Source organism: Oryctolagus cuniculus, chromosome 18 (assembly GCF_051225735.1).
Source record: "Oryctolagus cuniculus isolate XC-2025 breed Fujian yellow rabbit chromosome 18, ASM5122573v1, whole genome shotgun sequence".
NCBI classification, from domain to species: Eukaryota; Metazoa; Chordata; class Mammalia; order Lagomorpha; family Leporidae; genus Oryctolagus; species Oryctolagus cuniculus.
In genome coordinates this window covers 69,192,078-69,218,095 of record NC_142884.1, presented here as the reverse complement: position 1 = coordinate 69,218,095, position 26,018 = coordinate 69,192,078, and the positions used below count along the sequence as shown (strand labels likewise).

Genomic DNA, 26,018 nt, shown 5'->3' with positions numbered 1-26,018 from the left:
ATTCTGGCAATATTATGGCTCAACCAGGTCTACTACTTAGAGGTTCCCAAAGCCAAAATCACTTTGTTGGTTTGGTACCATTCCTTCCTGGAGGCTCAAGGGAGGGGAAGGGGGGGAGGAGGAGGGGGAGGGAGAGAGGTCTTCCATCCACTGGGTCACTCCCCGAATGGCCACAACAGCTGGAGCTGAGCAGATTCAAACCAAGTAGCTTCATCCAGGTCTCACACATGGGTGCAGAGACCCAAGCAGTTGGACCATCTACTGTTGTTTTCCCAGGTTAGAAGCAGAGGGCAGGATTGGAATGCGAGCAGCTGGGACATGAACCAGTGCACATACAGGATGACAGCACTGCAGGTGGAGTCTTAACCTACTGCACCACAGCGCCAGCCCTGGATTAATTTGTTTCTGTGTTCATTCAGGTTGCTGGCACAAGCTGTTTTCTTGGGTTGCAGGCCCGGGGTCCCCTTCTCTCCTGCCCACATTCCTTCTCGTGCTTTGCATGAGCTCCCTACCAGCCTTTGTAGGCTGAGGTCCTTTCATGCTGTCAATACTGACTCTCTCTTCTGCTCTTCTTGAACTTGAGCTGGACAATGTTCTTTGCCTTTAATGGCTCATGAGATGAGACTAACTACACCCAGATAACTCAAAACAATCTTGCTATCTTAAGGTCCAGTACCTGAGTTACAAATACCCTGTGCCATGTAACATAACATACAGTTTCTGGGATAAGTTTATGGACATCTCTGGGCTGTACCATAGTGTGGCATGCACCAAAATGATAAGGTGTGGGCACCTACCAGTGCTCTCCACAACATTGTTTAATGATCTACTTGTGTCTAACCTTTGAACTCTAAGGGAGAACTATTTTTGACAGGAGCACAGCATGACAGAACGTGGTCCTTATTTCTATTGATTGAGAAAACATTAGTTGAATTTGCAAAAAGAATGGAACATATATCAACGGTCTCTTTCACATGGGAAACCCAGAAAGGAAAGGGTCTAGAATTTGTATAAACACATACTGCATGCATCACTCATGGTCAGGAATCAGGTATTGAAATGTCAAAAGTAAAAAGTACAGAGTGTTGATTAAGATGCTTTCATTATGGAATCTGGTAAATGATTCACTGGAAACCACCTTTGTGACTCCTTTCTCACAGGTATTTCCAGAAAAATGTCCACCAAAAACTCGTCCAAGCAGAAAACAGCAGAAACACTTGCATCAACTCCAGCTTACGCTGTCTCCATGAATCTGCAGTCTTTTGAAGTCGTCTCATCCAAAGCCACCAGTGCTGAGGATCATGTACAGTAAGACTCCATCCCTCACTGTCAGGGAGAAGTAGAAAATTTTTATTTGATTTTTAATCATTTTTAAAAATGTTTTATGCTCAAAGATAAATCATATTAAATATTCCTTACATTTTCCCCTAATTTGTCATGTTAAGAGAGTACTTCAAAATGTTCATGGAAAGGGCAGGTGGTTGGCCTGGTGGTGAAGACGCTGGTTAGGTCATGTCCCCCATCAGCGGGGGCCCTGGGTTCAAGTCTCCATTCTGCCCCCGAGTCCAGCTTTCCACTGTCTGCTAGGTAGAGGATGATGGCTCAAGTGATTAGGTTCTTGCCATGCATGTGGGACACCTGGGTTGGGTACTTGGCTCTTGGCTTCAACCCAGCCATGTGGATTTCTGGGAAGTGAACCAGCAGATAGGAACTCTCCCTGTCTCTCTTTATCTGTCTCATAAATATTTTCATTTATTCATTTGAAAAGCAGAGTTGCAAAGAGAGAGGAGGGGGGAGAAACCAGAGTCCAAATGGTTGTACCAGCCAGGAGTAGGTCAGGCTGGAGCCAGGATCCTGGACACCATCCAGGTCTCCCATGTGACTGCCAGGGGCCCAGGCATGTGGGCCATTATCACCTGCTTTCCCAGACACATTAGCAGAGAGCTCGATCAGCCAAGACTTGAACCTGTACTTATATGGGAAGCCGGCATTATAGGTTGTGGCATAACCCATTTTGCCACCATGCCAACCCCTCAGAAATTCTAAAAGTTCATGGGAAAATGATATTGAAAATTAAGTTTACTTTGATGCTCAACAATTCTGAAATCCATGCATAGCTTCTACATAATATGTATTTTCCACGAACTTTAAGACTCACCATACTCTCCTCAAAACACCATTGAAACTCCCAAGGACATTAGAGTTCAAGCATGTCACTAACATGGACTACTCCAACGAGTGAGAGACAAGTTTCAAGGGCTAAAAGGATGCCTCCTTGAATGTTCTCTCCGGCTGTACAGTGTCTTTGTCCCTTATGTCATCTGACTACCACACAACACAGCCACTACAAAGCTTTTACAGTACTTCAAAGCAGTTCTGGATGCCATGTTGGTTTCCATTTTCTTACTCACACGTCAAACACCAGGAGGAAAATTCAAAGTTGTGGGTTTCATTACATTTCTGAAACAAAATTTTTTCATTGCATAGCAGCAGTTCTGTTGACCTTATATTTGCTTCCAGCAACTCACCAAGGAAGATGTCAATCATTTTTGTCAGAGGCCCCCTGTGGTTTAACACTTTGCTGGAAGCTCGTTTTCATCCTAATGAGTACACTTCGGGTGCTCACTGATCCTTAATTATGTCTCTGATGCCTACTTATTGACCAGCTTGCTAGGCTCACTTGTTTCTTATCCCCCAATGTGGGAAAGGTCTACAATGGCCCACTGCCACAGTAGCAGGTGCAAGGGATACACAAAGAAAACACTTCAGACCACAGAAACTGTGCCCAGTCCCCAATTAGTTTTATCCCAAGAGCGGGGGGGGGGGGGGGGGACAAGGTTACACTTATGGTAAAATCTAATATAATACTATAAAATGGACCGATAGTTTGTTTAAATATTTGTTCTTTTTTCCACAAGCTTTGATTTCATGTATGTGGGAGGATGTTAGCAGCCAACAACTTTGCTGCAAAAACATCCTCTCTAGTCTAGCATCCATTTCTGTTGCATCAGCAGTTGCTGATTCAAGGTGGTTATTCAACAATCCTATGCTACATTTTCTCTTTTCACTTTTTTTTTTAACAATATAATAGGTATATGTGTCAGAGTCTGGGAATGTGTATGAGCTACAATTATATTTTGTTTATGTTATAAGCAATCTTTTGAGAAAATAACATCAATTTGTATTGCAGTTAGCTAGGCTGTATGTAGGAAGTGAACTTAATGTTCAAGGAAAACTGATGACCAGGTGACTTACTGCATGGATCACGAGTAAAGCATCATTAGTATGTCCTGCTAGGATGTGCATCTCTTCATTAACCTACTCTACTGGACAACCTTCTCTGGTCTATTTGGGGTCAGTGGGTAGGCTACAAGAAACTGTGTTTACACGTACGTTGGAACAGAATTTGTGACCCATTCAAAGCAGCACCCCTGGATGTGAAGCTGATGAGGGTGAAAGAAAGAAATTGTTTTCTCTATCACTGATTGCAAAGTAATGATTAGCCAATATTTCTCCCTTTTATGTTTTATAATTGATTTTTCTTTGTATTACTAAGTTTTTAATCATTCATGATCCCCTAAGGGGAAGGAAAAAAACAGGATATGCTGCGTGGCTTCCTTGCTGAGAAATCCAAATACAATCACAAAACCCTCTGGCTATACTTGTTCTTTTAGAACATTTTTAGTTACTCCCAACTCAACTTTCTCACATACGTAGTATTTTGCATTCACCACTGCATGTTTGTGTCAAGATAAGAACATGGTCAACAGAGCACTGTTGTAATAATATGAGCAGCCGTCCATCACCCAGAGTTAAGAACCAAGGTCTCCTCTCTCCCAGGCTCCCTTCATCAACTGTCTTCCCTCCTCTCTAATGGTGCTCGTAAGAAGCTGTGGTCCCTGTAGGACCGCTACAGCTAATTATCCTACAGTTTAGCACCAGAAGGCATGATTTACTCAACCAGACAGCATTAGAAAGGACACCTAAAATTTATTTATTTGAAAGGCACAGTGATAGAGCCAGGAATAGAGAATCTTCCATCAATGGGTTCACTCCTCAAATTGTTGCAATAGCTAGGCTGGTACACACCAAAGTCAGGAGCCTAGGACTCCACCCGGGTCCCCATGTGGGTGGCAGGGGTCTAAGCACATGTACCAGTCTACATTGTTCTTACATATTAGCAAGGAACTAGCTTGGAAATGGAGCCCTTGGGACTTGAACCAGTGTTCTGATATGGGATGCTGCAATGACAAGTGGCAGCTTAACCTGTGGTGCCATACCCTGGCCTGCAAGAATTTATTTTAATTATCCATCAAGGGGGTGGTGCCATGGCATAGTAAGCTAAGCCTCCATCTTCGACACCAGAAATTATATGTGTGGAACTAAGATTTCTGCCAATGCGTTCCTAGTGAAGTTATTTTCTTCCTAGAACACAGAGTGACTGCAAGGACTGAATAAGGATAGTTTATGACCTTCTAACAAGAAGAGCATTGAGTCCTTGTGGGAACATTGGCTTTACAATGACATGCAGCTGCTTCCCCAGACACGCTTAGCTAATATAACTAAAATGTGTTTAGCAAGACATATGAACACATGTGTCATACAATAGTCTGTTGTGATCCTTATCAATAAAGAAGAGTCCCTGTGTCCTGTCTCTCCTTTTGTTTGCATACCCCAACACATATGAGTGCTGGTTCATGTCCCAGCTTCTCCACTTGCTATCCAGCTCTCTGCTTGTGGACTTAGAAAGCAGTGGAGGACGGCCCAAGTCTTGGGCCCCTGCACCTGTGTCGGAGACCAGGAGGAAGCTCCTGGCTCCTGGCTTTGGATCCACTGAGCCCTGCCCATTACAGCCATTTGGGGGAGTGACTCAATGGATCTAAGACCCTTTTCTCTATGTCTATCTCCCTCTGTCTCTAACTCTGCCTCTCAAACAAATAAAAAAATCTTTAAAAAAATTTATCAAAATCATTGCCTGGGACTTGAATTCTCTATATTTACTCCGTCTATGCCTAAAGCACTTTGATCTACTTCTACTTGTGTGCTTTTTTGGTATGAATATGTTTTTCTGTCTAGACACATACAGAAATACATAAACTCTACATATAGAGAGATCCACAGTTGTAAGCCACCTAAGATAAACTGGAGATTCTATAAAATACAGAATATGACATCAGTTATGATTCTCTACAAGTCAAGGTCTCCTGAGCAAGCAATTCAAGGCCAAACCCAAGAACCTCAAGAGGGAATCCACCATAGAGTAACAGCAATCCTGCCCAGCAACCTGCTGCTTTGGAAATCAAGTTTTCAAGAAGGGCAACTGTTATACCCGACTTGAACTTAAGCTTAAGCCAATTTAACACTGACTCAGCTTTCTCTTTTTTTCAGTAAAGAGGTTGACAGAGGAGCTTGAGCTGGATGTTATCAAGTCCTCTGAGGAAGGTAACTAAGGGAAGAGATAAGAGAATTCATTATCCATGCCCACCATAAAGTAGGTAGTGCTGATCTGAAGGTAAGGCCTGCAAAATTGGTAGCAAAGTCTTAAGAAGTATTTGTTTCTTGCTTGCTTTCATCTGCAAAATCACAAGGGTGAGGGTGGTCTATGAATGCATTCTTGTCTCTAAGCAGGATCTAGATTCTTGGGATTGGAGAGCAAGGGCAACAGAGCTGTGCTTATGGGAAAATCATGGCACACGCGTCTTCTCCAGTGACCACTGTTTTTGAGGTGGGAGGAGAAAACAAAGCTCTGGCATCACTGCATTTGCATCAGTCTTTCCCTGGGAGCTCCAAGCCCAGGTTATCTACGCCACGTGTATAGGAACAGACCGTTTAGGCCAGACTTCGTTGAGACTTTTCTTCCTCATCTCTCCATTCATCTTGCTGCAGAGAGCTTTGCTTCCCGCCTAGAAGCCTTTCACAGAAAGTCTGGCATCTCCCTACGCTGAGCCTCACTGAGCTGCTGAACCCAGAGGGCAAAATCCAGCAAGAAACTGTGTGCAACAGTGTGCATTCCTAGTGGGCCGATGCACAATTTAGGACACAAAATGGCCTAAGTGCACGGTGCGGGTCCAAGAAGTGCCTGCTTTGATTCAATTATTCACAGTCTGGCTCTCCTCTTTGTATTCCCTTGACATTCAAAGCTCACAGTGATTCCATCTCCGTTCGCAGCCCCGTGTTGCCTCCCTGTGTACCAAGTCATGAAGTAAAAATAAACACTGTCTTAAACCCTCTCTCTGATTCCAAATCCCAACTGGCTGACTGAGGACATTAGTGCTGAGCGGTTAACAGGAAGGTGCTGATCTCCCAGTGATGAGAAACCTACCGAGATCTTTCATTAACCTTGGAAAGCTACTAAATTGATTCATTTATTCAGTGTTTTACTTATTGAACGGCAGGGGTCACATACTGTACCACGTACTGGGGACAAAAGGAACAGATGAGAATTCCTTCTCCAAGCACTGCTATTATACTAAGAATTTTGAGTACAACTAGAAGAAAAATATGTATTTTAAAGGTTTTAAGGTATGATTTATGATATAGGAACTGTGCAAAAACTTAGGAAGCCAAGCCTGCAATACTGTCAAGGAAGAATGAGACAGAATGGGGGCTCAGACACCTGGGCAGACAAGGAGAAGCAAGAGAGTGCCAGGACACGGGGCCATCATTTAAGGCGGGTCCAACCAGGATGCTCCAATTGTGATTTACAGCGGATTTGTTGCAAGGGATAAAGATGACAAGCGAACAGCACTGTTACCCAGGGCAATGCCCGCAGGACCTAGTTCAATTTCTATGCCTACTCAAACCAGGCTTCTTTGCGAGAATAGAATGCCTTGCAGTCAACAGCTCCTCTCTGCAGGCTAAGTGGCCAAGACTAGCTAGAGGCAGTACGGCTGCCTGTGCAACACTCAAATGGCATTATGATCATTCCATGCCAGACAACACGCCCACTGGCACCATGACAGTTGATGTCACCATGGCAACCATCAGAAAAGACAATAAAAGGACAACATGGTGGTGACTCCCTGATTCTGAGAATTATGTCACCCTTCTCCAGAGTACCTGTGAATACCCTCCCAGTTATTAGCGTGTTACTCCCTTTCATTTCCGCTGCCCCATGTCCATGAGTCCTCAGCCCCCAGAAGGTGGAGAAGTTAATACTCAAGGCAGGCTCCTGCTTCTCCATTCTTTGGCCACAGAATAAAGGTCGTATTGTTGATGGGCAGCTTCAGTTTCATTATAGGCTTTGTGACAGTGACCAGACCAAGGCCCCTGTTTTGAGGTCCTTCATCAAAGGGAAAACACTACTAAAAATGTTGCTACATCTTCTGTTTGTACTTCCATTATGCCTGAAATTCCTGTCCGAGCTCTGTGTACTTTCACTAGAAAATACAGCAGGATGTCTGACGATGACATCAGCTCATCTTTCCTCAAAGCAACAATCTGATGGGATTCTCAGGTGGTTCCTTCTGCCTTCCATGGTAATGTCAACGGTGACAGCTGCTGCTGACAAGGAAGCTGGAACAGTCATCAGGGTGATGAAGCCCTCATAAACTGTTCATGAGATCCACTCTTGTGGTTTTCACTATGGGAATACACTTAAAAGAAGTTAAACATGATTTTCGAGGTTGATGAAATAGTTTGCCTAAGGCTATCACACCAGACTTACAAGACATTGACAGAATCTAGTAGATTCTTATTTTTTCATGGCTTCCTCTACATTGTCCCAGAATAAAATCAGGTAACATCAAACCATACCCTCGTTTTACCAGAGAAAATCCTACTTTCTGTGTTCTTCAAGACTCTGAAGACTTTGCTGGGACTCAAGAGAGTCTGTCTGTGCATATGGCTGCTCTTTATCTCTCCCAGAACTGCCACTTGGATTGTCATGTTAAATTATCTGGGGTGCAGAGATCCCGTTATTTCTGCACTATCACTTCTTAGAGATGTGAAATAGCTCTCATCACAGCTCCGAAAATAGAACACCAGAAACAGAACTAATAAAACCATGGGCATTTTGAAATTAGAGGAAAGAGACAAAACGGCTTATTTTGTTCTTAAAATAAGAAGAGCTATTTAAAATATTTCCTATGAGATTGGGATCTATTAGTTAAGAAGCTTTACCCTGTGTTTTTTTTTTTTTTTAAGTTTTTGGGATTTTTTTTTGTATATTTTATACATGAATATAAAGATTTGGCTCTCATTTTCTCAAATATTCATTATGTATTTTTTCAGGTTTCAGTTGAAGGAATCAGATTATTTTTCAACAATAAATGATTGTCGTATACTCAGAAGCAATCACCTCCATTTTTATGATTCATAACACGGTGGGTAAAAGAGATAATAGATATCAGACTTATAAAATAAATGGTGATGCTTTCTATCTAGATTCTGAGCCAGACTCTGCAAGGAGAGGAAACATTAAAATGTATGAACACGAGCAGGTTTGTGGGCTTAGCCACTTCGACAAAGCAGCGCCTACAGTGGAGTCTAGGGAGCTGCTTTTGGGGGTGACTCAACAGCTCTTACCTCCCTCCCCACTTTGCCCCCAGCCCTGAAGACTCAACAGGGGGAAGAGAAGAAGGGTAGGAAGCAGGCTGCACAGAGGGACGTGAAGGTAGGGACATAGGTTTGTCCTTGAGTGCCGTGAAGTTCAAGTGGTGGACTCGATAAATAAAATTCATGGATTAAGTGAAAATGGACTCTTTCACCTGTCCTACCTCATTTCAGACCCGAGCTCATTGTATATGAAGGCTTGATCTATATATACTTTGTGGAACTTGACAGACTAGGAATTATTTGAAAATAAAATAACTTTGAAGTAATGGAGCCAGCATCATGGCGCAGCAGGTTAAGCCACCAATTCCCATATTAAGGGCTGGTTCAAGTCCTCGCTGTTCCACTTCCTATCCAGCTCCCTGTTAATGTGCACGGGAAAGCAGAAGATGAACAAAATAACAGGGCCTCCTGCCCAAGTGGGAGACCTGGATGTCCCAGACCTCGATGTCGCCCTTAACTGGGGAGTAAAGCAGCAGATGGAAGATCTTTCTTTCTTCTTGCTCTGCCTTTCAAATACATAAATCTTCAAGAAGAATAATGTTGAAGTAATTGAACACATTTGCTAAGACCTCATTTTAATCTGACATCTGTTTTTCATTGAAAAACCAGTAAGCCTCAATTTACATCAGAAGACATTGGGGTTTGGAGAGGAAAAGGCTTGGACCTTTTATATAAAAGTTTGCTTTTTAAGTTTCAGAATGGGAAAAAGGATTAGGAAAGTAAATTAGCATTTTAAAAGTACATAGCTTGCCAGGAAGTAAGTCAAGGACAGGATCTGCTACTTCCTTTTTGATATGCCCACCCAACATGTCCCACCCCCTCTAACTTCAGGTGCTCCTTTGACCTAACACAATGTGCAGAAAAAGAATGTGGCATTGGAGATAGCAAACCTGCTTTTAAGACTTGAACTTCTTGATAGCCAGACCGCTAATACCTTTGCCTTTTTGCCTTAGTGGTTTTAGTAGACAAGTAGACAAGGAACAAGGAACTGCTGAGCTGAAGCCAGCCCACCTTAGTGGTTTTAAATGTGATGTCACTTCTTGCCAATCATCTTTACTTTCTCCCTGTTCGTCATTTTTTTTTAAAGCTAATTAATTAGCTCCTTTATTCTTTCCTTTTTTTTAATTTTTGACAGGCAGAGTGGAAAGTGAGAGAGAGAGAGACAGAGAGAAAGGTCCTCCTTTTCTGTTGGTTCACCCTCTAATGGCCGCCACGGCTGGCGCACCGCGCTGATCCGATGGCAGGAGCCAGGTGCTTCTCCTGGTCTCCCATGGGGTGCAGGGCCCAAGCACCTGGGTCATCCTCCACTGCCTTCCCGGGCCACAGCAGAGAGCTGGCCTGGAAGAGGGGCAACCGGGACAGAATCCGGCGCCCCGACCAGGACTAGAACCCGGTGTGCCGGCGCCGCAAGGCAGAGGATTAGCCTAGTGAGCCGTGGCGCCGGCCTGTTTGTCATTTTCTTGTGAAGTAGTCACACACGTGTTTGCAAGAGCCTAGTTAAGAGATTGTGCGTGCAAGCGCATGTTTAAGGGGATGTACTTTTTCTAACAAAGAGCATTACCTACCTGAAGGTCAGGTGCTGCTATGTTGGGAGCTGCAAGGTGCCGGCACATTTTCTTGAGAAAGATTAATGGCAATGATGCGTTTCTGATGCTTTTATCTTATATGCTCACGGGTTTTCATACCGGTGATAATACACTGCACACATCTTGTTTGAGCTGTTGCCTGCTCTGTTGTAGCAGTAAGAAGGTTATCAAACTAGGTGAAAGGAGGAATCTTGCACCAAAAAAGGAAATCTACAAATCCCACAGAGGGAGCACAAACACAATTTCTAGCATCAAAGATAAAACTTAGGAAATATATTCAAAAGCTACTCTTTAAATTAAAAAGAGATTTATTTCTTTACTTGGAAGTCAGAGTTAGAGAGACATAGCCAGAGAGAGATCTTCAACTGCTGGTTCACACCCCACATGACTGGAACCCCCAAGGATGGGCCAGCCAAAGCCAGGAACTTCATCCAGGTCTCCCGCATGGGGGCAGGGGCCCCAGCACCTGCAATGTCTTCTGTCGCTTTGCCCAGGCCATTAGAAGGGAGCTGGATGAGCCGTAGAGCGGCCAACACACAAACCGGGATGCTTTACCTGCTAAGTTACAACGCTGTGCCCCCAAAAGCTGCTCTTTACTTGAACACATTACAATTCTGGGAATAATATTCAGATGCAAATTGGGAACTTTAATCATGTCATGCTCTGAACGAAGCTCAAATGTTTTTTTTCCCCACCAAATTGCTTTGTGCAAGTAATAACAGCAACTAGACAGCTTTGAATAAGTACTTCCAGTGTACTCAGTTTCACTCCTTTCCCCCCTGAAAGCCACACATTTTCATGTTTTCCTAAGATGGAATTTGTCTTTTATTAGAATAGTTTTCCAAGATAACAACACCATGGAGCAAATGATATCGTTTCTTTCATCAGTTCAAAGCTGGGCCTAGCATCCTACCTGCCGGGATTCCTAGCAGTGAAACCTCAGGCCTTTCTCCAGCGGCACCTCATGGATTTCCTGAGAGCACACACGGGGTATGCCTATTAGCTACTGGTTGTGACTTTGACACTACTTATTTATTTGCCAAAGGATGGAGGCTACGCTCCAGCTTCGTCTTGGCATTTCTACCTGCCATGGAAACCACACAAAACCACATTAACCCAAAATGGAAAGTACTACCTGGAATTATTTCACTACATAGATGTAGCAGCTGCAAAACTCGTGGCATTCAGTCTGTTTGGCCTTCACTGAATGTTTGAGCCAGGCAGATGTATGGTTAGATTCCTTCCTGAGTTGCTTTAGTTGCAACTCAACGATGTCTCCACAGGTGAGGACTAGGACAGCCGTCCTTAGCACCAACTCCCACAGCTTGCTTTCCAGGAAAGCGAACAACTCCGGCACTGACCTCCACTGTCTGGTGTGCCACCAGGATGTACGGAGACCACTGTTCCCTGGATTTCTACATACTGACGGTTTTCCAAATAGAAAGTGGGCCTCACGAGGGCAGGCCAGATGCACTGTTGCATACACATTACTGCCCCACCCCCCCAGCATTGTAGGCTCAGAGTGGATAAATTCTTTCTTTCTAGGGGTAAACTGGGCATCTGTCACATTTTCACAGCACCTGGCACTTTGTTTTGGTTTGTTTTCTGGTAGAAATGCAGAACAGCAGAGGACCCTCAAGGATCCGGATTTGGGGGGTAGCACGGCAGTAGGTCCCTCTAAACCACCACCACAATACATACAGGGCTTCCTAGAACAGACAGAGAGGGGAACTTGTAGCCAGAAACATACACAAAATACCCCCAACTGGACCAGTTGTGTTGTAACTTTTCATCCTAAGTGTCTTTTCTTCATGAATCATCCTCCCTTCATTATGTAGCTGCTTTCCCAACAATGAGTCCCAATAGTAGATCCTCGAGAGCCATCAGCCCCTGCAGCCTTGGCTCGGCTGGTGACACTGAGTCCTGGAGTGACCTCAGTGTGTGTCTGTGCAGTTTCTTCCAGTAGTGACTTAGGAAAAGGATAGGATGGGGCAACAGTCCAGTGAACCAAATGTTGCCATCTGAGACCTCGTGCTTTGAGTCTGAGTGGTCTAAAACCAACAGATTTAGTTAAGCTGTGTAAGAAAGTTGGTAAATACAGTTAAACAATGACCGGTGGGAGGGATTTATCTAGGCATTTAACATAATACTTAGGAACATAGTAAGTGCGTATTCAAGAACGGCACAGTTATTTAAGAGACCACTTGGGCTGTTAGAAAAGTCACATTGGTATTCAATTGAATTAGGAATTACCTGCAGAGTGTACCACTTTGTTAAATAATTAAAATTACATAAATTTTCTATAGGGCTATCAAGACTTGGGATAAATGAGTTTTGTCAATTAGTTTCAATAAAGGAAATATCTATGAATACATTAACAATGCAAACATTTGCTTTTATAATATGGGAAATCTCAATAAGATATTAGATTTATATTCTAAGAGACACATTTAGTGTATGTAAGAAGGCTGATAAATTGTGAAGGGGAGATAAATACATAGAATATAGGATATAATGAAGACGTGGGACTCATTTTCTTTTCAACATCAAGGTTAAAGGGGAGATTATTAATCTTTAATTACCCTCTGCCAAAAATGATATATTATCCTGTATTAAAATATCAAACTCCTGAGCTTTGTGCAAGCAAAATATTATGAAACATCAAATAGCCCTTCGACTTTTCTTGCACTATTTGTCTACAATGAGAAAGCTATTTTCTCTGTAATGAGATCCTTGTTTTTCATTGTCATCCAAAGAAAACAATGACTCCCAAATCCCCTAACAGTATTTATCATCCAGTGGGTTTTTTCTTTATTTCATTATTTCAAATTCAAATGTTGGAATAGAAATTAGTTAGAACTCAGTAACCTTACAGGATATAAAGTGATCTCAATTCAAATGCAAGACAATGGTTAACTTAATTTTCACCAGTTAGTTCATTAACTGGTAACTAGTTAATATCTTGACAATTTATTAAGGTCAAAGTATACTTATCCTAAGAGGTCCAGCTATTTGCTAATGTTCTGTCCATAATACCTACACTTCATTTTATTTTTTTTTTGATAGGCAGAGTGGACAGGGAGAGAGAGACAGAGAAAGGTCTTCCTTTACCGTTGGTTCACTCCCCACTGGCCGCTGCGGCTGGCGCACCGCACTGATCCGAAGCCAGGAGCCAGGTGCTTCTCCTGGTCTCCCATGCGGGTGCAGGGCCCAAGGACCTGGGCCATCCTCCACTGCACTCCCGGGCCACAGCAGAGAGCTGGACTGGAAGAGGAGCAACCAGGACAGAATCCGGCGCCCCAACTGGGACTAGAACCTGGTGTGCCGGCGCTGCAGGTGGATGATTAGCCTAGTGAGCCGCAGCGCCGGCCCACTTCATTTTTTATGATGAGGTCATTTAATTTTTGAAGGACAACTTTAAGTTACTGTATAATCAATCATTCAATTACAATATTTTCTTGGGGTTTGACCAAGAAAAAATATTCTACAGTTCCATACTACCCAGAAGCTAATGAAATCTATTCAGTTTTCCCATGGACATGGGTATCATTTTTTGGTAATGTTTATTACTGGTTTCATGTGTTTGTTTACTGTATTTTTATTTTTAACTGACATTTAATGGTACGTATTTATGGAGTTATAGAATGGCCTTTTAATAAATGTATACAATGTATAATGATCACATTAGGGTAATCGGCAGCTTCATATATGGAATCTTACACTTTCTTCGCAGAATGATTAATCCCACCCATACCTATGATGTATGTACCGTGACTGTCTGGTTATTGAAAAACCGACCTCGCCAGTTATGTTGAAACAGGTTAATTCTCACTTAATTAAATCAGCAAACCTCACTGGATGAGGAAGATTTAGCTGACCTTCTAGGTTGTGAAGTAGTTGTCCTGCATACAACTCAGTCATTTCTAGTTTCTTTTATCCATTCATTACCATGATTTCATTTTTTTTAACTCGGTAGAAACATGTCATAGGACATGATATTCACTTTGTGAGTCAATTGTCTCTTCTAGCAGCAATTTTAAATTTATAAAATGAAATTGATCATGATCAGGCAGAAATAAGAAGGGTTGGCAAGGATGTAGGAAAATGGGAGACCTTGTACATTTCTGGTGGGCACCTAATATAGTATAGTAACTTTGGATGACAGTTTAGTAGTTTCTGGCAAAATTCTACATATTTTACACATCAGAAATGCTACTTGTGACAATTAATCCTAGTGAAGGAAAAGTTATTTCCAAAGACTTGTATGAAAATGTTAATAGTAGCATTATTGCTTATACCCAAAAATAGAAAGTCTAAATGTCCATCAAATGAAAATTAAACTAGTATCTTGATGCAACAGAAGATTCCTAAGCAAAGAAAAGGAACTACTGATGCATTCCATAATATGAATGAGCCTTGAAATCATATTACAATAATGAGAGGTGAAAAGCCACATATTTATTATTCTAGGTGATTCCAGAAATACTTTGGAGTTAGACAGATGATACATTAAAAGTGAGGAGGCAAGATTCTTGGATAACTTCCAAAACCTAGCCAAAAGGAAGGCGGTAGATACTGAGTCCACTTACGGACATGGAGAAGATGGTCGGGGTATAGGCCTACTCACAGATGGGCGGTTTAAATGCTCTATAAAGGACTGGGTTAGAAGCCACAGATATAACCAGATGTCAGAACCTCCCACTGTGAGGAGTGCCCAGGGCTCACATTACATGGACAATATTTAAAGCTGGGGCCTGATTAATTCTTACAGGAAATGCGTCGATAAATGGAGAGAAAAGCTAAATCCAGAACCTAAGGAGGAACAAGTACACAGAAGTCCTAGAAAGAGAAGCCAAAAAATACATACAAGGAGTGGGTAGGGAGGCAGAACCAGGGAATAATGGTGAATAAAACAAAGAGAAGACATGTTAATGCAACAGAAGAGAATGAATACCGTTATTAAAAGAAAAGAATACTGCTACGTTTATATTCGTTGATTAATGTGTATTTAATTATTTTTCACTGGTAAATATATTCTGCTAATTAAGCTTTGCATCTCGACTTCTTTTAATTTAACAGAAGCATTTTCTGTGCATTCATAATGATGATACCATGAAGTTTCATCTTCAGGAAATTAATTAAATAGTGGAACATGCTGGAGATGAGTCCATTCCCAGACAAATAGCCCCTGCTTCAGAAATAAATCAGCACATGCAATGATCATTACTGCAAGTATTGGAAACTTCCTGGTGGCTATATTCAAATATTCTCACCCATGTAAACCCCCACAACAAGGTATCCATTTCCACATTTACATAATATATTCAAGACAAAGTGCAGTAGGAGAAAGAAGCAATTCCTAGAGAGAGCGAAGAACAGCTGAGAATTTCAGATCTATTTGGAAATTTCTTATTGAAAAATTTTAACTTGACTGCTCATTCATTTTTGTTACATTAACCTTTGTTCAAAAATGAAAACCCCTGGAATTTTTATCTTTCTGTGCATGGTTTTTTAATTAGCTACTCTCTAATCATGTAATCAAATTGTTATCCTGGGTCAAAAAGCCAGTAAACAAATGTATTCAGTGCGAAAACAGTGTGGTCTTCCCTTCTGTTCTAGTTCCTTTCCCTGTACGTGGGGCACAGAATTCCTGGGCTGTTCCCAAGCAGCTCCGCAAACAAGGAGGAGTCGGCACTTATCAGGGAGGAGTCACTGACATCCAGGACATCTTGGCCCCCTTGTCCGTCTCTCAAGAGCGAGGCCCTCGGTTTCCCACTGCATGATCTTGACGAAGGCATCACATCCTCAACTTTAACCACTGGAGCTGCTAGCAGTAACTGGAGGTGGAGTGAATCGAGATCAATTATGATGCCAGTTTACAAACAACTCTCTCCTAATGGAAAAACAAAAGTACTTATGAAAATGTCTATGTTGAGGCAGGTGCCACGGCTCAATAGGCTAATCCTCTGCCTTGCGGTGCCGGCACACCGGGTTCTAGTCCGGTTCGGGGTGCTGGATTCTGTCCTGGTTGCTCCTCTTCCAGGCCAGCTCTCTGCTGTGGCCCGGGAGTGCAGTGGAGGATGGCCCAAGTGCTTGGGCCCTGCACCCCATGGGAGACCAGGAGAAACACCTGGCTCCTGCCTTCGGATCAGCGCCGGCCGCAGCGGCCATTGGAGGGTGAACCAATGGCAAAGGAAGACCTTTCTCTCTGTCTCTCTCTCTTACACTGTCCACTCTGCATGTAAAAAAAAAAAAATTAATAAAAAAGGTTCAGGAACAAGATTTTAGAAAAAAAAAAAAAGAAAGAAAATGTCTATGTTGAGGAGTCCAAAGAAGTTATCACTGAAAATAAATAAAAACAGGGCTGAGAAAGAAAATTATGCACCAGAATGCATTTTCCTGTGTTGTATTCCTCAGAAACTTATTCCATAATAAACATTCTATGAAATACATATTCCATTTTCTAGGACACACTTAAAAGTGACCCTTATGCCTCCTTGGAGAAATGGCTGCTTATAGGCTTAGAAGAAAAATTTAAGATCAGCCTGGAACATGTAATAGTGCCAGAAAAATGAAACAGCTGAAGAAAAAAAAAAAAAGGCCATTCAGAAGGACAAAGGCGTCAACTTGAACAAGCCCCCAGTCAAAGCTGGATGGTTTTCATGAAAAAAAAGTACTACTATATCTATTTATAACTTGAAGAGTAAAATAAAAGAGTCAATACTGACATAAATTAATGATTAAAAATAAAGGTGGAAGAAAAATGAGAAGATCTGACTATTACATAAGTAAGATCAGTGTCTTCAAATAATAATTTATAGAATTAAAAAGGAGAGAATGATCTTACATGGGAAGCAGGATAGACAGCAGACTCATAGAATGGTAAATGCCCTAAACAGCACTCTGGCCTCAGAATCAGCCCTTAAGGCATTCAGATCTGGCTAAAAAGTCCATGAGAGCATTTAAGGCATGGAAAGCCAAGACATTGTGGCAAAAAAAGAAAAATTACCTAAATGAAAGATCTCTGTGAGTGAGATCCCAGAGGGAAGAATGGGCCATCAAAGAAGGCAGTACCTTTCTCTGGAGGGAGGAGAGAACTTCCATGTTGACCATGGCCTTGTCTAAGATCAGAGTTGGTGAACTCAGGAGGCTTCCATAGCCTTGGCAACTCATAACAAGAGCCTCAGGTGATTACTGATGTCAATTGTTAAATCAGTAACATGAGTCACTGTGCACCTGCTCCCCATGTATGATCTCTGTCCTTAATGTGTTGCACTATGTGAATTAAAAGTAAAACTCTTACCCAAACAGTACTCTATACTTTGTGTGTCTTTGTGGGTGTAGTCTGTTGAAATCTTTACTTATACACTAAGTTGATCTTCTGTATATAAAGATAATTAAAAATGAATAATAATGAGGAATGGGATGGGAGAGGGAGCAGGAGATGGGATGGTTGTGGGTGGGAGGGAGGTTATGGGGGGAAAAGCCACTATACTTCAAAAGTTGTACTTTGGAAATTTGTATTTATTAAATAAAAGTTGAGGAAAAAAGAATTCTAAATAATATATGTAGCTATTATATATTAGCCCACACGTATAATGCTGTAATACTATATTACAATAACATCTGTAGCTAATATCCTCCTGGAGGAATAACTTAATTCCTCTGCTGATCCATGTGGCATGGATTTCATCACTAGCTTCCAAAGAATAGCATATGGAAATGAAAAAAAATAAAATAGGACAAGACAGCAAGGACACCTGGTGATGCTTAACATCACTACTGAGAAGTCAAGGTGATAACAAGTGCCTGCGAGATGGTACAGGAGGCCACTTCTCTTCGGTTATATTCTTCCTCCAAACCTGTAGCTCCAGGTTCACGAAGATAAAGTAGCAGAAAATCTACACTGAAGGCCATTCTAGAAATTCCTGACCAGTCATCTCTGAAGTTACAAGGTCATGGCAAAGAGGGAGAATCTGGTAATCAAGGTGAGACATGGAGATGGGCATTGGTACAACAGTCATGAGTTGCCGATTACAAGGCCCGCATATCTTATTGGAGGGTCTGGTTCAAGTCCCAGCTCCACTACGGATTCCAGCTTCCTGCTAGTGTGCATCCTGGGAAGCAGCAGATAATGGCTCAAGTAGTTCTTTCCCTGCCATCCACAGGGCAGACCCAGATAGAATTCTAGGCTCCTGGCTTTGGCCTGGCCCAGCCCTAGCGGATATGTGCATTTGGGAGATGAACCAGAGAATGATCAATATCTCTATTTCTCAAATGAGGTTAAAGTTAATAACCATTTTTAATGGACAGTTAAGGGTGCCCTTTAAACAAACTTATTGACTTTCAAAGCAATTTCTTTAAAAGACATGTAATAACTAAATGAAGTATCTTAGCTGGGTGAAATCCTAAAACAGAAAGAGGACCTTCAGTAGAAAAATCCTAAAATCCAAATAATGCCTGCAGTCTTACAGGATTGTACCCAGGGTAGTTCCTTGCACTTAAGAACTGTTCTGTGATTATGTACCATCTTAAAATTCCAAGAAGTGAAAAAGGCTGTATGGCAACTTTCTCTACTATACTTGTAACTCCTATATAAACTAAAGTTATTTCAAGTATTTTTTAAAAGCTTATTGAAAGAATATTGCTCTTATGATTCTGTATTGTTAGTAAGTAGATGTTTGTCAAGAAAATTTTAACTATGACTTCTTTAAGTTCCCTGGACATAAATCCTGGCATAGTGACAGCAGCAAGGTAGGGACTAACAAAGAGCCAAGTAATGCATCCTCGGACAGAGTCCAGCCAGGCCCCATCACAGGGCCTGGGAGCATGCGTCACCCTCACATCCCTGAGCCCATGGGAGACAAGCCATGTGGTCTTTCACATGTTTCTTGCCAGCTGATCCAGCATTGGCTATTGCCTCACCTCGGAGCTCACCGTGTCGGTGGCAAGATGGCATCCTGCACTGAATGACAGCTCTCTCCAGCAGGGAACAACCCTAACTCAGTAGAAACCACCATTTGCAGCCATTAAGAATAGACTCCCCAGGGCGGCACAGAGGCCAGGTCTGGGCAGAGTACGTTGGCCTCACTGAGATGTTTGTCTCTTACATGCAGCTCCCTTCAACCAGGCCCCACTTCCCTGAAATCCTACCTGGCCACAAAGCTTGGGGTATCAATACTTCCAAGAGGCGTAGAGGTGCCTAAACAGAAATGGCTCCCATTGCTAGGGTGATTGCTAAGTGGCAACTGATTCTTATCATCTTCCCAGTTCAGTTTAGGTTTCCCTCTCACTCCACGGGCATTGCTGCCACTCTAGGTGGTTTGTGTGGTTAAGTGAGCCAAGTCCCCACCCTGGAGAGGACTGACTCCTTGGTTACAATACCTTATAAGCCACCGATTCCAGTACTTACCATTAAGATTCAAACCAGGCAGAAGTAAAACTCAAGTAGTTTATCTTTCTCAACAAATTAATAAGATGCCCTAAATATAATGAACCAAAGTGAGGTTTTACAGAATATCCATGTCATGACTATATAGTGATGGAGAGCAGGGTAATTCATCACAGGGAGAAGTCAGCTTCCATGAACTGAAGGCAATTTCCAGACAGTGGGTGGGCATCCATGAGGCTTGAGGGGCCACCACCCAGAGTGCAGTGAGGGATGGGTGATGGGGGACTCTGTAAACCACCAATTAAACCTACAGCGAATAGCACAAAATATCACAAACAAAAAGCTAAAACAAAAAGACTCAAGAGCAAACAAAATCAATCACCCATGAATTAAAACAGAGAAGATATTTTAGGCAAATGACTGACAATTTGCTGTAATACCAAAAAAAAAAAGACGCCATTTACTTATGGTTCAATGAGCCATGCTAAGTTTCATGAGGCCTCATTTATGTTTACACTTGTAGAACGTGGATTGCATTTGACAATATTTTCATGGGACAGAAGGTGAATCTGTAACAACAGTTCAGTTTTCTGACTAAGTATTTTGTGTTTTCAAAATCTTTCTGCAAAGATAAATACATTGTCAAGCCACATTTTAAAGTCCCTAATAGCCAGATCAAAGCTCTTTTTTAAAAAAAAAAAAAATTACACCAACTACAGTAAATTATTGGAAAGCCAGTGACTGGGCAAAAAACTCAGTACTCTGTACATTTTTTTTTTTTTTTTTTTGACAGGCAGAGTGGACAGTGAGAGAGAGACAGAGAGAAAGGTCTTCCTTTTGCCGTTGGTTCACCCTCCAATGGCCACCACGGCCTGCGCGCTGCAGCCGGCGCACCACGCTGATCCAAAGCCAGGAGCCAGGTGTGTTTCCTGGTCTCCCATGGGGTGCAGGGCCCAAGCACTTGGGCCATCCTCCACTGCACTCCCTGGCCACAGCAGAGAGCTGGCCTGGAAGAGGGGCAACCGGGACAGAATCCGGCGCCCCAACCGGGACTAGAACCCTGTGTGCCAGCGCCGCAAGGCGGAGGATTAGCCTAGTGAGCCGCAGTGCCGGCTCAACTCTGTACATTCTAAATACTCATAATACCAATTAAGAGGTCCAAATTATAAAGTGATGGTTCAAATATACATGGTTTGGCCATAGCATGAGGATCAGATTTTTTAAGATTTATTTACTTGAAAGACAGACAGGAAAGAAAGAGAAGATAGAAAGATAGAGAGATATCTTCCACCTGCTGGTTCACACCCTAAATAGCAGCAATGGCCAGAGCTGGGCTGGGCTAAAGCCAGGAGCCAGGAGCTTCTTCCAGGTCCCTCATGTGGATGCAAGGGCCCAAGAACTTGGGCCATCTTCCACTGCTTTCCTGAGCGCATTAGTAAGGAGCTGGATCAGAAGTAGAGCAGCCTGGACTAAAACCAGCATCCATATGGAACGTTAGTGTCAATGGCGGCGGCTTCACTCACTACACCACAATGCTGGCCACAGAGCTAAAGATTTTTAAGATTTTAAAGTGCTTTGCAGGCCATGTTAGTGAGCCTTGTTGGATAATAAAAAAAAGTACCGCAAATGTCCATGGGAAAATGGAATTAAAATTTCATTTTGGTACCTAAAAATTAAATTCACACACATGAGGAGTTTTTGCAAAAAAGCTGATTAGAAGTAAATATTCTGGAAAAGTTATGCATGGATTTCAAAGGTTTTTGCATCCAAATAAGCTCATCTTTGAATTCCATTTTCCACCAAGTCTTTGAAGTGTCCTTACATGTATGTGCTGTATTCAAACAGCTGGGATTCTATAAATGATTACAATAAACAGGACAAGCACCTGGCCTAGAGGCGGAAATAGCGGCCAAGTTGCCTGCAGGCCGTATCTGAGCTTCTGGGTTCCGATTCAGACCCATTTCTGGATTCCAAGTTCTCTCCCACGCAAGCCCCGAGAGGCCGCAGGGATGGCTCTGACACTCATGTGGGACCCCTGTGTTGATTTCTCAGCTCATGGCTCCTGCTCTGGCTGTTGCAGACATCTGGGGGAGTGAACCACCAAATAAGAGCTTTCTCAGCCTGCTTCTCTCTCTCCCTTCCCAACCCTTCTCTAAGTGAAAAACAAAAATAAATGAAAGCGTTGTGTAGCAGGCACACTCAAGTAAAGGCTTTGGCCTAAGACACGCTGGCAGAGGGAGACTGTGCCAATTCTAGCTCAGGTCTACAGCACCCTCGTGCACATCCACCCGTCCTTTCTCGTGACTGCCTTAGCCATGACAGCAGTATGCCTTGGTTATCATCAGCCAAGAAGAATGGAGGCCACATGGAGCACGGACACCCCAGGGGCTGCAGCCTGAAACAGGGCTGCTCAGCCAGGCCTGGCCAAGGTCAGCGAAAGCCCAGCTGACCCACAGATCCATGGAAACTGATGCTCATTTTTGTATGATTCTCCTCACAGCGAACATTAAAGAAGTCAGCCGACTGTGCCCCTGTCTGCTCTCCACCCTGGTTTCTTGCATAGATGTCAATTTCCTTTGTCATTTCTGCTTCTGCTCAGGTTGCAACCGCACAGTTGGGAGTACAGCCCTCTCTGCCTCTGATTGCCATCTTTTCTGACTGTCCAAAGCTTGGACTTGGAACTTCTATAGATGGTGCCTCTAAGTCTCCACAGGCGTTAGCAGTAGATGGAGTATCTGAGCTCATTATGCAATCAATTTGATGTGAAAGAATAATTCTCCTGCCCCTTTTGTGTGTGCAAATGGACAAGTGGATAAAAATTTATGGAGTCCCTGCCAGGTATACATAGCGCATTTTGTTGTGGGTTATAATGTGCATCACCTCAATCTTTACAATCAGTGTTCACAGGGGTATTACCCACCTCAGAAGAGATGCCCTAGTCCTGTTACTTTCTAATATCCCCACCCACACCTGGCAACAGGTAGATCGGGTTACAAACCCAGAATTTCCTGTTGCTGAGGTCCATTTTCTTTCCCAGTACCGCAGTGTGAAATCCACAGTGGCACTGCAATGATTCAAATTGGCTAATACCTCTCCTACAGCGACTTGTAGAAATCTCATGAGACATGCTGTTGGAAATACTATTACTCCTTTTTTCCCTAGAAAGATATAATCTACTCCCATACGTGATTGCTAATTGCTAGCTTCAACAAAGTGTTGGCCCTTCTCACAGACATGCCTCACACAGCTGAGACAATGCCTGTCCTACGTCATTTATTTCGGCTATGACTTCACAGGACATGAGTCCCTTTCAGCTTGATAAACACATGCACCATTGATCCCACCTGAGACTTCCTCTTGGGAAGGAGCTACTTTTTGTTCACAAACTATTCAACAAGCCCTCTGGGATAGAGGATGAGAACCCAAGGGACCAGTTGCCCATAGCTCTGCAAGTATACAGAGTAAGGATGAAATTACTCTACCTGGAACTACAGCATAAACTGGCAACTGACAAGAGCATTGTCCATGTTCCAGGAAATAAACTGTGTGTGTAATATGTTAGTAACTCGTTGAATACTACAATGCCTGATGTATTATCTGCACTTTTACTAGAACTTCTACTAAATCACTTCTCCAAATTATAAAACCAGGCATAGTGAGTTTATGTAAGTTTCCCAGTTATATACAGCCAGAAGTGGTAGGATTAGAACTGAGAACCACCAGCTTCAGAGACAATTACCTTAATAGCTATTCTTTGACTCTTCCCTCTTGAATTTAACTTTTTGGGGAAAAAAATGACAAGACTAACAATTGTGATGAAAATGGGTTTTTTTCATGAAAACAATTGGAATATAAAGTTAAAATACAGTCTGTAGAAAACATGCAATGGTTGAATGGATTAAAGTGAAATAGAAACAGTGACTAATACTGGGTATTTGTCCTGTCTTTGGTACATGATGTAGTTCCCAAAACCTTGCTAAATCCTACTGTATGCACAGTTGCTTTCTTCACAAAACAATACTTTTTGCAAGAAGCAACTGAGAAGATGTTCAATTGCCATACAGATCACATAGCCTATGTATGTAGCTAAATTCTCTCATTGTCATCAAGCACCTAAAAAAAAAAAATCACATGAGGTTCAGGAGCTATGGTACAGCAGTTAAGCCACTGCTCTGAAAGCCAACATTTCACATTGGAGTCCCTGGTTCAAGTTCCAGCTACTCATGTTTCTGCCAGTGCTCTTGGGAGGCAGTGGATGGTGGTCTAAGTACTTGGGTTCCTGACACCACGTGGGAGACCAACATGGAATTTCTGGCTATTGACTTCAGCCTGGCCTAACTCTCATTGCTGTAGGCATTTGGGGTAGTCAATCAATAAGTAGGTGGAAAATCTCCATCTCTTTCATTATGCCTTTCAAATAAATAAATAAATCCTTAAAATAACATGAAACTAATAAAAGACTTGGTATTTAAAAAATAATAAAGAGGCACCTTACATGAAAAGTATACAAAGCAAATGAATTATTTCTCACTATCATCTTACTGATACTAGATTAGTTGAAATTTTCCTAGAAGAAACACAAGGACGTTTTAGGAAATGGTTATCATCTATTTTTTTTTAAGGGAAAGGGTTTATTGGGGAACACCCAACAGACCGGAGTGAAGGGGCAGTGAAGGAAAAAGAGAAAGAGTATAAGAGAATCAGAGAGGAGAGAAGAGAGAGAAGAGAAATGAGAGGAGCTGAGAGAGAGAGAGAGAGAGAGAGAGAGCGCGCGCGCCAACAGACCAGAGGAGGAGACTAGAGAGAAGAACCAAGAGAGCATGTGTTCAGGAACAGGCCCTTTTTTTTTTTTTTTTTTTTTTTTTTTTTTTTTTTGACAGGCAGAGTGGACAGTGAGAGAGAGAGACAGAGAGAGAAAGGTCTTCCTTTTGCCGTTGGTTCACCCTCCAATGGCCGCCGCTGCAGCCGGTGCACCGCGCTGATCCTGGCAGGAGCCAGGAGCCAGGTGCTTTTCCTGGTCTCCCATGGGGTGCAGGGCCCAAGCACCTGGGCCATCCTCCACTGCACTCCTTGGCCATAGCAGAGAGCTGGCCTGGAAGAGGGGCAACCGGGACAGAATCCGGCGCCCCAACCGGGACTAGAACCCGGTGTGCCGGCGCCGCAAGGTGGAGGATTAGCCTATTGAGCCACGGCGCCGGCTCCAGGAACAGGCCCTTTTAAAACTTTGCCAGAGGGCGGGCAGGGAAGCAGAAGCAGCGAATCCCATTAGGATGGGGGTGGAGCTTGACCACAGAGGTTGGGCCATATCATCTATTCTTATAGAGATAGAAGAAGACACCACCTAAAAGGAATTTTTCAAACTGGAGAAGAAAGGGAGGGAAAGATAGTAACAAGGACTCCTAGGAGACCACGTGTACACATCATTGGCTGCAGGATTAAACAACGTGGAAGAAGCCCTATGCTCCAGAGTCTGTTTTATATTCGCCACCAAGCACCTTCAACTTCAAGGAAGAATTTTTGCTAACAAGGAATTTCAAAATAGTTCCTGCTTATACAAAGATGTGCAGTGGCAAAGGCTATCAATTATTCTTTTTTGAAAATTTCAGAAGGGCAGAAGCAATTCTACTTTGTGTATAAGACAGCCCTTTCGGGGCCAGCACTGTGGCGCAGTGGGTTAACGCCCTGGCCTAAAGTGCCCGCATCCCATATGGGCGCTGGTTCGAGACCCGGCTGCTCCACTTCCTGTCCAGCTCTCTGCTATGGCCTGGGAATCTGTAGAAGATGGCCCAAGTCCTTGGGCCCCTGCACCCGCGTGGGAGACTGAGAAGAAGCTCCTGGCTCCTGGGTTCAGATTGGCGCAGCTCCAGCCATTGCAGCCATCTGGGGAGTGAACCATCGGATGGAAGACCTCTCTCTCTGTGTAAATCTGCTTTTCAAATAAATGAATAAATCTTAAAAAAAAAAAAAAAAAAAAAAACAGGCCTTTCCACAAGGCATATCTGTGACCAGAGAGGGGACAAAGTTAACTTTTGCTGCCACAGACATGCACAGTGCTTTAGTGCATAGTGTAATAGTGTCAAGAGATGATCCACCACAAACGGTCATGGATGAAGGGATGAAGATAACAACCACATGCAGTCAGTTTATTCTTTAAGTTCAATTTTGCCCAAGCTACAAGCGCATTCCTTATTCTAAGGATCAAAGTAGTAACCTGAGCCTTAAGTGTAATTTCTTAAAGCTTCAGTTTACCCAATTTTACTAATATTGTTACTTGTTAAAGGCAAGATTTATCCTGCCATTAGGAGAGTGAATCAATGAAATCCACACCATCATCTATCTGTTCCAATATGACCTTCTATATTTTGATAATGGAGTGATAAACCATCATTCATTAAAATCGGATTCCATATAGAAAAATCCACAAAATAAACAAAAGCCTTTGATTCTTTAACAGCCACACATTTATCCTATTTATTCTATACCAA

At 42.7% G+C, this 26,018-nt stretch overlaps 1 long non-coding RNA gene across 2 annotated transcripts in view; it reads right to left on the bottom strand.

Moving 5' to 3' along the window:
• Nucleotides 1-1,083: 1,083 nt before the first annotated feature.
• Nucleotides 1,084-26,018, bottom strand: part of LOC149121023 (uncharacterized) — a 34,157-nt gene continuing 9,222 nt past the window's right edge. Inside the window, exons 2-3 of one of the 2 annotated variants that reach the window (XR_016225082.1) lie at nt 10,122-10,286; nt 1,084-1,326 (exon numbers count right to left, since the gene is read on the bottom strand). This is a non-coding gene — a long non-coding RNA (uncharacterized LOC149121023). The remainder of the gene's footprint in view (nt 1,327-10,121; nt 10,287-26,018) is intronic. The other variant, XR_016225083.1, reaches the window with a different exon arrangement.